Genomic DNA, 4,886 nt, shown 5'->3' on the forward strand with positions numbered 1-4,886 from the left:
GAAGATATCTCCAAAGTACATCACGTGAAGAGCTGCCAGCCTTGCCTTCAAGGAGCACTGGGGCTGTGCTTCTCCCAAGACCGGTTTGGCAATCCGTGGTACTTGGAATATTCTTGGCCAGCACCATCATTCCAAGGCATTGATTCTTCTTCAGCCTTTCTTATTCAATGCCCAGCTTTCACACACAGAGGAAGTGATTGAAAATACCATGACTTGGGCCAGGTGCTCAATATAACATCCTTGCTTTTCAACACTTTAACGAGGTCTGGTGCAACATACTGACCTAGTGCAATGAGTCCCGCTTTCTATATCATCCCTGTATTTTTAGGTAATTTTTAAATGCTCCAGAGACACATATTATTTTATAGTTAAAGTGAAATCCAACATAGTCGATATGAAATAGATAGTATTTAATATCTAAGAATTCATTTTAATTTATTATTTATCCCAGATAAAATCATTGTGTAAATGATATGCAAGCATGCTATGTGAGATACAGAATTTTAATTTGTGGATTTTGTAAGTTCTTAAAATGGAAAAAAAAAATTCTAGTCTTTGCGATCTATTGTCTTATATAGAGCATATTATATAGAGTAGCACTCAAACAAAGAAATCATTTGTCAAAGATCAATAATAAGGGTGGGAATAAAAGAGGATAAAATAAGAAGGAATGACTCTGGGTTAGAAGCACTAAGAACATTATTCTTTTCTTTGGTAACTTGAGTGTATTCCATTGGCAAATCGGAATTTAGACTAGCAATAATGCTACTTACCAAAGGAATATTCTGAAAGCAATTAAGGATATCTGCATCACCATTGTTTGGGAATGGAGCTCCTAATATAGAATATTGGTTTATAAACACAGGTTCTGCTCTGCTGAATATGAATGGCACGACTTTGGGCAATTTACCTAAGCTGTCTGCATCTTGAGAAAACAACAACAACAACCTGTAGGGATTGTGGTGAGGACTGGATGATTAATAATGTATGTAAACTGCAGTATTATGAGCAGGGTCTCACACATGGTAAACTCCCAGACAATGCAGAGCTTATTCTGCCCAGATTATAAGTTAGGTGTAGATTCCGACAGAGCCATTAAAAATAAGAGCGGACATTTTCAAACACCATCCTTTTCCAGAAGAAAAGAATAAGATGGCTGAGTCTTGAGTTCTGAAAGAAATCGTGAAAAAGCAGAGGGTAATTAGCATTTTACTTAAACAAGTGAAGAAATGCACAGGAAAGGCTTGCTTTCAGCTTATAGACTTCCTGTCATATTGCCTTGTAAAATACTGTTGAACTGGAAATTTCTAAGAAAGAAAAATCTACTTGATATCACTTAAGATTGACATATATTAACTTTGAAGATTCCCTGTGTCTTTTAAATTATATATGAAATATTATACACCTGCATCCAGCAAAATAACTGGACTCAAGCACTAGTGGGACCAGGGAAAAATCACTTCACCAAGGGTCTCTCCTTAGCAATTCAGTGACTGTGCTAGTTTGAATGGCTTCCAGGACCAGTGATCCTTTTAGGAAGATTCCCTGCAGAACAAACAGTGCTTACAGTAAGAATAAGCCTTATGCATCTTCCATTTAACTTATAGTGGAAAGCTGTCGTATTTGACATATAAAATGCATTTATTTGAATCTGTTAGCTATCTCAACATAAATCACTGTGCACATATGACATATAGGACATGCCGTCATGAGTTGCAGGATTTTGATTTTTGTAGTTTTAAAACTCTATAATTTTTAATATCTATTGTTTCATTATATTACATAAGTTAGCATACAAAATTAACTTTCAACCCCACTTTAAGCCCACTTTGGTACATAACACATGTTAAAATAAATGGATAAAAATGATATATTAAAAAGCAATCATGAAAAAAATATAGAGGAAGGGTGTAGTACCTCAGTGTACAGTGATTTTTTTTTTTTAGCTCAAAGAGACCTTGAAAGTCAGTCAATTTACTCAGCCTTCCTTTTTCATGCACAGACTGTCTGATGGCTGCTGTGACATACATGATTGTCCAATGCAGAGCTTGTGTGGTGATAACTGGCGCCCTGAGGGTAGGTGAAAAAAACAGAAGTATAGGGACTTCACTGGGCTTCTGGAGAGGCTTGGCTTTTTAAAAAAAATCATTTTATTGGGGGCTCGTACAACTCTTATCGTAATCCATACATACATCCATTGTGTCAAGCACATTTGTACATTTGATGCCATCATCATTCTCAAAACATTTGCTTTCTACTTGGGTTCTCAGAATCAGTTCCTCATGTTTCCCCCTCCATCCCCGCTCCCTGCCCCCTCATGAACCCTTGATAATTTATAAATAATTATTTTATCATATTTTACACTGCCCGATGTCTCCCTTCACCCACTTTATTGTACACCCAGAGAGGAGGTTACATGTAGATCCTTGTAATCGGTTCCCCCTTTCTATCCCACCTTCCCTCCACCCTCCCGGTATCACCACTCTCACCACTGGTCCTGAGGGTTCATCTGTCCTGGATTTCCAGTTCCTATCTGCACCAGTGTACATCCTCTGGTCTAGCCAGGTTTGTAAGGTAGAATTGAGATCATGATAGTGGGGGAGAGGGGAAGGAATCATTTAAGAACTGAGGAAAGTTGTGTTTCATCAATGCTACACTGCACCCTGAGTGACTCATCTCCCCGTTACCCAACTGCAAAGGGGTGTCCAGTTACCTACAGATGGACCTTGGGTCCCCACCCTGCACTCCCCCTCATTCATGATGACATGATTTTTTGTTCTTTGGAGCTTGATACCTGATCCCTTTGACCCCTTGTGATCACACAAGCTGGTGTGCTTCTTCCATGTGGGCTTTGTTGCTTTTGGGCTAGATGGCCGCTTCAAGCCTTTAAGACCCCAGATGCTATATCTTTGCTAGCCGGGTACCATCAGCTTTCTTCTCCACATTTGCTTATGTACACAGCTGTCTTCAGTGATCATGTTGGGAAGGTGTGCATCATGGAATGCCAGTTTATTTTTTGTGTGTGTCAGTAGTGGAATGATTCCACCCTTTTTACTTGCCAAGGGTGAACAGAAAGCTAATATATTTTTCTAGGACCTTTATAAAGAGTTATCTTCACCTGAAGAAGAAACGGAGTAAGAATAAATGTCCACTGGAATGCCAGTTGAATACAGCAAGGAGTTCTTGCACAGAGGGAGTACGAGAGTGGAGGCCAAATGTCCGTCTGCTACCTTTATACTAAACCTATAAATATATGCACATAGATCTATTTCCCCATCATCATATATATATTTACATATGTACATGCCTGTGTTTAGGCCTCTATGTATGAGGCTTGGCTTTTTATTGATTTCTAAGACTTCTTCAAACTTCATGTTGTTGAAGTAAAAGTTGGCCTGTTAAATCTTAATTCACAGCACACAGCAGAACACACTGTTCAGTTAAAGTCAGCAGGAAAAAGCACGTAATTGTTCTCCATTTTTGAAAATGTATGCATCATGAATTAATTTGAAACAGAATTTTAGAATGCATCCAAAGGACATAGAACAGAGTAGAGAAAGTACAGAATCACGAACATGTTTTATTCCTGTCTGTCTGTAAGTCAGATTTGTACATAAGTCAGAAAGAAAGGCAGATGCTATTTGTACCTAACATCAGTTAGTCAAATGTTTTCCTTCATATGTACCATGCTTTTACGCAAGTAATATGTGATTTGTACATTTTTCCATCCATCTCTTCCTGCCAAGGCATTTTCATGAGCACATTATGCTAATTTTTAAATACGTTGCTGTAAAAGTTAGCAGCAGGTGCTTGTGAAAATACCTTTCAGGGAGGGTGTAATCGGCAAACATTGTATAGCACATGTATCATTGTGGGGGGAAATATGGCAGTAGATAGTCTCTCTTTCTATGCATAAAACAACAATATTAAAGAAGCACTTCCAGATACACGAAAACATCTTTGAGAGAGCAATCCAGTAATAATAATGTTTTAGTACACATTTCAAAGTAGTATCCATTTTATTAGGAACCATTATATGTTCTTTGAATTTTTAATAGAATAGAATGTCAAGGTGTTGGTTCCTACCTACAGGTTGTATGCAAATTGGACATTCATGGTCCAACCTGTGGGCTATGCTAAGGAACAATCACCACAATGTGTCCCTTAGTGCAATGGATAGCTGTGGGGATAGCAGTCACATTAAACTTATTGTTGTGGACTAGATTGTGCTCCCCTTTCAAAAATATACGTCTTATACATTCTAACCTCTATGTCTGTGATTATGATCTCATTTGGGAAGCGGCTGTCTTTTTTACGTTCATGAGGCAGGATCTGTGTAGGCTATGTCTGCACGCAAACTCTTTGGGGATATAAAAGAGATTAAATGCAAGCTAACAAGGAGAGGCCTGGAAGAGAGACACCACGGGCATGGAAATTGCCCAAGAACAGGAGCTCCAAAGAGACAAGAACCTCCTCTCAGAGCTGACAGAGAAAAACTCTGCCCTGAGAGCTTATGTATGAATGCACACTGCTAGCTTCCTGAATTATGAGACAATGAATGGCCACTTCTCGCAGCACCCTCTGTCTGTGATAGTGCCCCAGACAGTGAAGACAACTATTTAAGACAAAACAAGAGGCCGAAGAGGTTTGTTGGGTGGAAAGTGGGCAGAGGAAGAAACAGTTCAGAGACCCTTTTAAAGCATATTTACTTACACACACACACACACACACACACACACACACGCACGCGCATGCGATTTGCCAGATTATATGGTTCCTGGGGTGTCCAGTGGATTTTCATCTCATTTTAATGTTATAGGGTCGTGATTTGGGGGGTGTCCGAGCTATAGGGATACTCTGGGGAATCGATGGAATGGAGCACGTAT

The 4,886-nt window shown here is 39.1% G+C and overlaps 1 non-coding gene across 1 annotated transcript; it reads right to left on the bottom strand.

Moving 5' to 3' along the window:
• Window positions 1–3,020: 3,020 nt before the first annotated feature.
• LOC115871118 lies at window positions 3,021–3,151 on the bottom strand. Its single transcript, XR_004047100.1, has one exon. It is a non-coding gene; the product is annotated as a small Cajal body-specific RNA 24 (non-coding RNA).
• Window positions 3,152–4,886: the final 1,735 nt, after the last annotated feature.

Source organism: Echinops telfairi, unplaced genomic scaffold (genome assembly GCF_000313985.2).
Source record: "Echinops telfairi isolate 266 unplaced genomic scaffold, ASM31398v2 ScPeMD7_3533;HRSCAF=4204_0, whole genome shotgun sequence".
NCBI classification, from domain to species: Eukaryota; Metazoa; Chordata; class Mammalia; order Afrosoricida; family Tenrecidae; genus Echinops; species Echinops telfairi.